Source organism: Dipodomys merriami, unplaced genomic scaffold, assembly GCF_024711535.1.
Source record: "Dipodomys merriami isolate MVZ:Mamm:240054 unplaced genomic scaffold, mDipMer1.0.p SCAF_17, whole genome shotgun sequence".
Taxonomy (NCBI): Eukaryota; Metazoa; Chordata; class Mammalia; order Rodentia; family Heteromyidae; genus Dipodomys; species Dipodomys merriami.
In genome coordinates, this window is record NW_027203048.1 from 8,269,725 (window position 1) to 8,279,481 (window position 9,757).

The following is a 9,757-nucleotide window of genomic DNA, read 5'->3' on the forward strand; positions in this document are numbered from 1 at the left end:
AGCCCAAGCTGAAGCCCCAGGACTGGCAAAATTAGCTAATTAATTAATTAACTTAAAAATAAAAGAAACAGGGGCTGGGAAAGTGGCTCAGTGGTAGAGTGCTTGCCTTGCATGCATGAGGCCCTGGGTTCAATTCCTCAGCACCACATAAGCAGAAAAAGCTGGAAGTGGCACTGTGGCTCAAGTGGTAGAGCGCTAGCCTTGAGCTGAAGAGCTGAGGGACATCGCCTAGGCCCAGAGTTCAGGTCCCACGACTGGCAAAAAAAAAAAATAAAATAAAATAAAAGAAACAAAACCAAACCCAGAGGTATGTGCACAGCAAAGAGAGTTGGGACTAAAGCAGGCTTCAGCTGAGCTGTTAGTTTAATCTACAGAAACTTTATTCCCAATTTGATGATCTTTACTACTCCAGGATTTAAGAATTCAGGTTTTCTAGTTGGTGGCATTGTTTAAATCCAGTGATCTTTTCTTCCTTAACATTAAGGAAGATGTTTATTGTCTGACCTTGGCCTCTCTCCAGGGTCATTGCCCACTCTCCATTTCATATCCTGGCAACTTAGTTACCCCAATACACATTCCATGAAGACTACGTTCACAGGTCCCCACTTACCCAAGCTGGTCTGCCAGCTAGAAGCCCCTCCCACCCTCCTACCCTCAGAAATCTTGGGCCCTTTATCACCTGTCCTAGGTCATCGTTGTTCTGACCAGAGACATGAGATATGCCTTCTCTCTTCTCCACGGAGCCCTATTCCCATCTCTGACCCATGTTGCTTTTACTGCTTGGACTAATTTGCTTCTGTCCTCATCTTCCCTCTTCAATCTACCCCTGCACCTACCACCATCAAGCTTATGAGATCTTGCAGTCACATAGTGATTTTATTTTTGGTGGTAGCACAAAGTCAAACTAGGAAAAGATCAGGTTGGCCCAGCTTCAGTTCTGCGCTGTGTGCCTGCTTCTTACTTAGATGTAGAAGAACCCATGTGGAATGTAAACTGAAATATCATTGATCCGAGGGAGGAAGCACTGGACAGGTTGGGGCGTCCAGATGTAAAAGTGGGCAGGAGCAATGACTGGGACCCTGACCAAAATCAGGCCACTGGGTTCAATGGAAAAAGGAAATGATCAGTGCCAGGGGCAAGAGCCTACAAGGGGCGCTGTCACCACCACAAGCGCTCAACATGGATGTCACTTGCATCTCCAGGATGGGAGTTTGCTGCTGTCTTCGGCTGATGTCACTCCCGGGAGGAGTCTTTGAGAGCCTGGAGCACATGTCTCTGATTGAAATGATTTACAACATCACCCCTTTGTTCTTTCTTTCTTTCTTTCTTTCTTTCTTTCTTTCTTTCTTTCTTTCTTTCTTTCTTTCTTTCTTTCTTTCTTGTCAGTTGTGGGGCTTGAACTCTGGGCCTAGGAGCTGTCCCTCAGCTCTTCAGCTCAAGGCTAGCACTCTACCACTTGAGCCACAGCACCACTTCTGGTTTTCTGGTGGTTTATTGGAGATAAGAGTCTCACAGACTTTTCCTGCCTGGGCTGGCTTTGAACTGTGATGCTCAGATCTCAGCCTCCTGAGCTAGGATTACAGGCATGTGCCACCAGTGCCCAGCTCCATTAGTCTTTTTGTTGTTGTTGTTGTTGGTCATGGGGGCTGAACTCTGGGCCTGGGCACTGTTCCTCAGCTCTTCAGCTCAAGGCTAGCACCCTATCACTGGAGCCACAGCACCACTCCCAGCTTTTTTCTACTTATGTGGTGTTGAGGAATCAAACCCACGGCCTCATGCATGCAAGGCAAGCACTGTACCATTGAGCCAACTTCCCAGCCCTCCATTAATCTCTTTCTAAATGTGAACTGTATCCCACAAGTTTTGTTTTCTAATTATTAGCTTACATTGACTATACAGGGTCACTGTTTTGATATGTAATACTTTTATTACCATTTGGTCAAAGTATCTTCAGATAGCAAAGTCTTTTTGGCCTATAAATTATTAAGAAATGTTCTGGTTAACTTCCAAACTATTGGCATTTTAATACACTTTGTGTGTATACAGTCCTGGAGCTTTTTTGCTCAAGGCCCATGCTCTACCGTTGGAATCACAGCTCCACTTCTGGTTTTTTGGTGCTTAATTGGAGGTAGGAGACTCATAGACTTTCCTGCCTGGGCTGGCTTTGAACTGCGATCCCCAGATCTCAGATTCCTGAGTAGCTAGGATTATAGGCTAGAAACACCAGTGCCCAACTTCTAATTACTCTTTCTTTTCTTTCTTTCTTTCTTTCTTTCTTTCTTTCTTTCTTTCTTTCTTTCTTTCTTTCTTTTTTCTCTTTCTTTCTTTCTCTTTCCTTTCTCTTTTTCCTTCCTTCTTTCTTTCAATCTTTCTTCTTTTGACAGTATCTTACTGTGAAGCCCAGGCTGTCACTGAACTTTTGATCTTCCTGCCTTAGGTTCCTAAGTGCTGAGTATACAGGTGTGCTTCACCATGCCCAGTTTTCTAGTTATGTTTTTAAACTAATTTTGAGTATGATTCCCCTGTCGTCAGAGAACATACTCTGTGTGATTTCAGACCTTAGACATTTTTCAGGGTTTGCCTAATGGATGGACATATGGTCCCCTTTGATCAGTGTTTCCCAGTGCTTCAGAAGAATGTGTACCCTGTGGTTGCTCAGATAATCTATATCCTTTCTATACCTACATCCTCTCTCATTATTTGCCATCTATTCTATTAGTGAGAAAAGTATGTCTTTTAGTCTCTCCATTATTTTTGAGGATTTAGTTCTCCCTTTGGACCTGGTATATTAAAAAAAAAACTCTTTCTAGAAGCCTGATGGTGAATGGGAAGCAATGAGGGAGGGTGATCCAGAATGAAGGATAAAGGCTACCAAGAGCTGGGTGTGGTGCTGACACATGTAAACCTAGCTACTCAGAACGCTGAGATCTAAGGATTGTGATTCCAAGCTAGCCTGCTATACAAATCTGAGAGAATCTTATCTTCAATTAACCATCAAAAAGCCAGAAGTAGAGCTGGGACGCTCAAATGGTACAGCACCAACCTTGAGCAAAAAAGCTCAGCACTTAGGCCCCAGCGCCAGCACCAAAGAAGAAAGAAAAGAAAGTATGAGGAAAGAAAGAGAAGCTGGGCGCTGGTTGTTCATGTCTGTAATCCTAGCTACTCAGGAGGCTGAGATCTGAGGATCGCAGTTCAAAGCCAGCCAGGGCAGGAAACTCCATGAGATTCTGATCTCCAGTGAACCACCAGAAAACCGGAGGTGGCGCTGTGGCTCAAGTGGTAAAGTGTTCACCTTGAGCTGAAGAGCTCAGGGACAGCTCCCAGGCCCTGAGTTCAAGCCCCACAGTGACAGAGAGGGGGGGGGGGAGGAAGGAAGGAAGGAAGAAAGAAAGGAAGGAAGGAAGGAAGGAGGAAAAGGGGAGGGGAGAGGAGAGGAGGGGAGAGACGAGAAAGAAAAAGAGAAAGAGAAAGAGAGAAAGAAAGAAGCCACGTTTCAGTGACTCATGCCTATAATCCTAGCTACTCAAGGGGCTGAGATCTGAGAATCACAATTCAAAGCCAGCCCGGGCAGGAAAGTCTGTGAGACTCTTTTTTTTTTGGGGGGGGGGGGTCCGGTCGAGGGGCCTGAACTGCGGGCCTGGGTGCTGTCCCTCAGCTCTTCAGCTTAAGGCTAGCACTCTACCACTTGAGCCACAGCGCCACTTCCAGCTTTTTTCTTATGTGGTACTGAGGTATCGAACCCAGGGTCTCGAGCGTGTAAGGCAAGTGCTCTACCACTGAGCCACCTTCCCAGCCCATCTGTGAGACTCTTATCCCCAGTTGACTACCAAAAAGCCAGAAACAGGGGCTTTAGAATGTGGCTTAGTGATAGAATGCTTGCCTAGCATGCATGAAGCCCTGGGTTCAATTTCTCAGTACCACATAAACAGAAAAGGCTGCAAGTTGTGCTGTGGCTCAAGTGGTAGAGTGATAGCCTTGATCCAAAGAAGCTCAGGGACTGAGCCTAGGCCCTGAGTTCAAGCCCTAGGACTGGCACAAAAACAACAACAACAACAACAAAAAGGTAGAGGAACTCCTTTGTGCTCCTGTTTCCTCTTTTGAGTAGGAGGGTTTGTAGAGAAATTTGCCTACCACACTGCCACCAGCAACCAGCCCTTTACTTTTTTTAAGTTAATTTTTCTTGTTGGTGGTACTGGAGGTTTGAACTCAGGTGCTGGCTCTTAATAGATAGGTGTTCTGCCACCTGAATCACATCTAAGTCCTTTTGTGTTCTAGTTATTTTTGTGGGTTCAGGCATGTATCTTTCCCTGGGCCAGTTTGGACTATGATCTTATTTATTCTTCCTGTGTAGGTGGGATGACAGGTACCTGCCAACAAGACCAGTTATTGGTTGGTTGAAATGGGGTTTTGCTGTTTTTGCTTTAAGGCTGGACTTAAACTATGACTCGAATTATAATCCTCCTGATCTTTGCCTCCAGAGTAGGTGGCATTACAGGTGTGAGCCACCAAGCCCAAACACACAGGAGTTTCCTAATCGGTGTGTTCCAGTGCCTTTGGAATGCAATTTTGCTGCTTTCCATGATTCTTGTGACTTGTGGTGTGTCCTCTGGGCCCTCATCTATTCTCTGTATTATTTTTCCCTTCCCACAACAGCCAGAATTTGCAGCTGATTGGCTTCTTTGATTGCTTGCTGCTTATAGTATTTCAAGGATTCAAAAGTTTCTTTTTGCCAAGCAAGAACATGAGACCCTGAGTTCAAGCCCCAGTACTGGCACAATCAATCAATCAATTAACCAATCAGTCAATTGATCAATAAAGGCTGGAGCTCAAAGCCTTACACTATCACTTATCTTTTTCACTCAAGGCTGGTGTTCTGCCACTTAAAACACAGCTCCACTTCTGGATTTTTAGTGCTTAATTGGAAGTAGAATTTCATAGACTTTTCTGACCCAACTGGCTTTGAACTATAATCCTTAGATCTCAGCCTCCTGAGTCGTTAGGATTACAGGATTGCAAGTGGGACTGGAACCCATCTCATAGGTTCTTTTTGAGTTTGTCTTCTACGCAATCTCTGCTGGTCATTTGGACTCAGTGGAGTACATAGAAAGCTCTCAGAACAGAACCTGGCCCCCAGTTAGCCCTGCAAAGTACCAGCTCCATCCTCAATGTCATAGGAGTAAGGAGTATGGAAGGAGAGAGGAGAAGGGAGGGATGGCAGAGGGAGAGAAGAGAGGGAGGGAAAAAAGGAAAGGAAGGAGGAGAAAAAAAGAGGGAAAGGAGTGGGGAAGGAAAGTAGGTAGGAAAGAAGGAGACAGAGGGGAGGAAAGAAGGAAGAAAAGGAGAGCAGAAGGAGGGAAGGAGGAAAGAAGAAAGGAAGGAAGGAAGGCAGAAAGAAAGAAAGAAAGAAAGAAAAAGAAAGAAAGAAAGAAAGAAAGAAAGAAAGAAAGAAAGAAAGAAAGAAAGAAAGGAAGGAAGGAAGGAAGAAAGAAAGAAGAAAGAAGGAGGGAAACAAGGAAGGAAGCAAGGAAGCAAGAAAGGAAGGAAGGAAGAGAGGGAAGGAAGGAGGAAGGGTCTTCAGCTGAGTTCATCTGGAGACCTTGTGTGTGAGGCCTGGCTGGCAGCCTGGGCGAAGCCCCGCCCCTGGCTGCGGCCATGCCAGGTGCTGTGGTTAAGGACTGGCGCTGCTCTCGTCATCCCAGCTTTTCACCTTTAGGGTTTAATTGGAAAGAAGATGTCACCAGGGTGTGAGTGCATTACAGAGGCAGGTGCAGAGATGGCCTGCTCAGGGGAGGACAAGGGCTGAGAGGACGCTGAGGACAGGTGGCAGAGCCCATACCAGGCAGGGGACAGGGCCACAAGGTGAATAGCCTTTCCCTCAGTCTCCAGGGTGGGGCCCAGCACTGGGGACATTTCACTAGAAGAGAAACTGTCCTCTGAGGAACTGAACTGATGGTGTTGTCCACCAAGAAAACAGAGAAGCCACATTTTGAGAGGTCGAATTGGGAGTCTTTATTAGATGGCTGGTGAATGCAGGTGGACTCTTGTCCCAAAGATTTGCAACCCCAAAATACACTTAACACTGTCAGAAAACTGAGCCATGAGAGCTGGAGAGGAAAGAAAAAGCAGAAAAACAATATCAACGAACAAGATCCGCTGCAATGGAGAGCTATAAAGTGGGACGCCATGGTGACCAGAAAAGAGACAGGAGACAGGGCATGAACACAGACACAGGAGACAGGACGAACACAGAGATATGTGGCATTGTGTAATGGTGCCTGAACTGGTAGGGGCCTAAATAGGGCTGGGTCACAGGGAGCTTGAGAGTTCAAGACCTAAGACTGGCAGGTCCAGTAACCTATTGTGCAATTCCTCACCCCTGCCTCTAGGAATTCAGGCACACCCGTCACCTGGGAGGTGGGATTTCCCTGCCTCCACCATGAAGACAAGATGGCAGCCAGTTAAACCCAATACCCTATCATCCACCAGGTGACCAAGATGGAGCCGGTTAGATTCAGCATCCCTACTACAAGGGTAGGAGCAAGGAAACCTGCTGTGTCCTAGTCCATATTAGAACCAGGTTAAATTAAACAAGTACAATATTAACTAGATCAAGGAAGAATGAAATTTAACTGGGACAAACAAGTCCCAAGTAACCTGAGAAACATAAGTACAGACCTAGGAATGGAACAAACTAAAGCCTGGCATTTACTGAAATTTGCAAAGTGAGTAAAAATAGAGCCAAACTTGAAAGGCAGGTCCACCTGTAGAGAACAACTCCAGGATAGTCATTAAAAGGAGAAATTCCAAAGATAAAGGCTTGAAGTAAATTGTGAGTTAAACACCAGGTTACTGGAATTTGGTAAATGAAAGTGAAAATCAGAAAGAGCCAGAGGGCTGGGAAGGTGGCTCAATGGTAGAGTGCTTGCCTTACATGCATAGGCCTTGAGTGTGTTTGATTCCCCAGCACCACATAAGCAGAAAAAGCCGGAAGTGGCGCTGTGGCTCAAGTGGTAGAGCTCTAGCCTTGAACTGAAGAGCTGAAGGACAGTGCCCAGGCCCAGAGTCCAGGCCCCACAACCCACAAAAAAAGAAAGAAAGAGAGAGAGGGGGAGGGAGAGAGGGGGAAGGGAGGGAGGGAGAGAGAGAGAGAGAGAGAGAGAGAGAGAGAGAGAGAGAGAGAGAGAGAGAGAGAGAGAGAGAGAAAAGAAAGCTGGAAAATGGTTTGATTTGGGGTGTGATAAGTAAGAAATTTGGAATGTGGCTTTTTGGAATGTGGTTTTTGCTTCTAGAACTTATTGCTTTGCTTATTGAGACTGTGATTGCTTCTTTGATGGGAAGATTTGGAATAAGGACTTTGCCTTGTGACTTATGGCCTTGGTTACTGGAACGACTGGAATTGTCATCACTAACTGCTAGCTCTGCTTCTGTAACTTGCTTCTTTGCCCATGGCAAGATTGGACACCTGCGAGTGGCGCCCCCATGGATCTTGCCTTCAAATACCCTGAGCTATTTGATTTTATTGCCTGCCTTCACTGTCTTCGTATAGTGGAGGTCAGAAGCCATGGCTAATAAAGGATTCCGAGCCCTGTTGACTGAGTGTTGGTGATCCTGGGCTGGGACATTTCAGCCCACCCTTTCTCCCTGCCATCCCTGATCTCAGTAGCCATGCTGGATGGCTGCCAGCAGAGCCTCCTCAGGCCCCCGTGGGAGGCGGCATGCTGAGCTCGTGCTCTCATCCACTGCCAGGGGAGAAGTTCTGAAATAAAGGATACTGGGTCTAACGCCATTTTGGCAACGTGGCAGATGATAGGGAATTGGGTTTAACTGGCGCCATCTTGTCTTCTTGGTGAATGAAAGTGAATTCCTGTCTCAGGTGGTGGGAGAGTCTGAATTCCTAGAGGCAGGGGCATGGACCTACCAGTCCTGTGTGGGCTCAGGAGGTTCTGGAGCCCACTGACCAGGACCCTATTTAGGACCCAGCCAGCTCAGGCACCATTGTGTGCAGGTCATGCCTCTGTCTCCTGGCTCTCCTCGGGTCACCATGGCCTGCCACTTTGGCTCTCAATTGAAGTTGGTCTGGTTTGTTGGGATTGCTTTTCTGCTCTTTCTTTACTCTCCTGACACAATTTTCTAACAGTGTTAAGTGCCTCGAGGCGGCAAGTTTTCTGGGGACATGTGTCTGCCTACAGTCACTGGCTTTCTAATAAAGACTCCTGATTTAACCTCTCAAAATATGGTTTCTCTGTATCTCGTGATTGAATCCCCATATAACAGTTCCTTGAAAGGCACTTTGGAAAAATCAGGAGTGGGTAGGAAGGTGCAGTGTGGGAGGAGGCTCAAGCCCCTCCACAAGCTTAGTTTACAGAAACTTTAAATCTTCACAGCCCCCTCCATGTTCTGGGAAGGAGAAAAGCCTAAGACTGTGTAAGAGCACAGCACCAGGAGTTCAGTCCCCAGTTCCAGCTTGTGTGCACGCATAACACACACACACACACACACACACACACACACACACACACACACACACATGGAAAAAAAGGGTACACTGAAGGCATAACTCAGACATAGAGCTCCTGCTTAGCAACTTGTGAGGCCCTGTGAGGCCTTAGGAACACCAAAAACCCACAAAGACTGGCAACAAAAATACTGAATTTCTCTGTCAGAAATAGTGGTTCATACCTATAATCCCAGCACACAGAAGGCTCAGACAAGGATCTAGAATTCAAGACCAGCCTGGGAGATGTGTGTATGTATACATATATGTGTGTGTCATGTGTGTGTGTGTCTGTGTGTGTGTGTCTGTGTGTGTGAAGACCCCCACCTCAAAAAAACAAAGACAAAAAATGAATTCTTCAGGATCCCAGTGGAGTTTGAGGGAGATATAGAGCTGCTCTCCAAAAAGTCCCCAAGGCCGGGAGCTCAGGAGCAGAGAGGATCTTTGGCGCCCAGATGCCCTGGGAAACGGGAAGCCGCTGCTGCCTCCTGCAGCCATACCCTCAGTCCCTGTCCTGTAGCCATTGCTCCTATTCAGCTGCAGCTGGGCCCTGTGGCCTTCAATGTGACCCCAAGGGCAAAGAGGAATCAATTTGTGCAGAGAAGTGGAATGAAAGAGATTTCAATTGACCTTTGAATGGGGTTTTCATTTGCTTTATTACAGTCAAGGGGACCTTGTGAAGAGCCCCTTGAGACTGCTTTTATCTGCTAATGTGTGCATTAGCACAGCCGCCCGCAGCCCAAGCTCCACCACAGAAGGGGCCAGGCCAGAAACTCTGAGGCCATAGGCCAGGCCCCTCCACCCCTGGTTAAGTCTTCCAACCATCACAGCCAAAGCAGAGTCAGGGTGAGGAGAAGCAGCAGTGGGCAAGGTGACCTGGGTTCCACCTCCAGATCTGCTGTCCCCCTCATCATGGCCTGTGGACCAGGAACCTCTGTTCTGAACAAAGGGTGGGGCAATATGACCCTTGATCCCTCTAAGCTTGAGGAGCTGGGGTGGAGTTCAGGTTCAGAATGGAGTTCTGAGATAGACATTGAGTCCTACGGAAGCAGGTCCCTAATGGGCACAACTGAGCCACCTGAGCTGGGCACTAAGTTCTGTTTCCCAGCCTGCCTCATGCTGTATTTCTACCTGAATTCCTGTACCAGTTGTAGCCTGGGTTCTAAGCCAGAGGCCCAATTCCTAGGGTTCCATGGGTCAAATCTGACTCCTGGCCCCAGCATACCAAATAAAGGGATGAGTTGTGGTAAAGGGCACGGCATG